Below are 228 nucleotides of genomic sequence, written 5' to 3'. Positions count from 1 at the left end.
CAAGGAATTTCCAATTGATCACAGTAATTTAGAATGATATTTTAAAGGATTTGATGTATATTTTAGGATATTTTAATAGATTTCAAGTAATTCTCAAATTATTTTAATAATTTAGTGTGAATTTTATAAGGATTTGAAATATTTTAGGGTATTTATTGAATTTTAAGATATTTTCAAGAGCTTTAAAAAAATTTAAAGATTTTAAAAGGTTTTTAAGGATTTTAAATA

The sequence above is a fragment of the Belonocnema kinseyi genome, chromosome 8, assembly GCF_010883055.1.
Source record: "Belonocnema kinseyi isolate 2016_QV_RU_SX_M_011 chromosome 8, B_treatae_v1, whole genome shotgun sequence".
Lineage (NCBI taxonomy): Eukaryota > Metazoa > Arthropoda > Insecta > Hymenoptera > Cynipidae > Belonocnema > Belonocnema kinseyi.
This window is presented reverse-complemented; position numbering follows the sequence as displayed.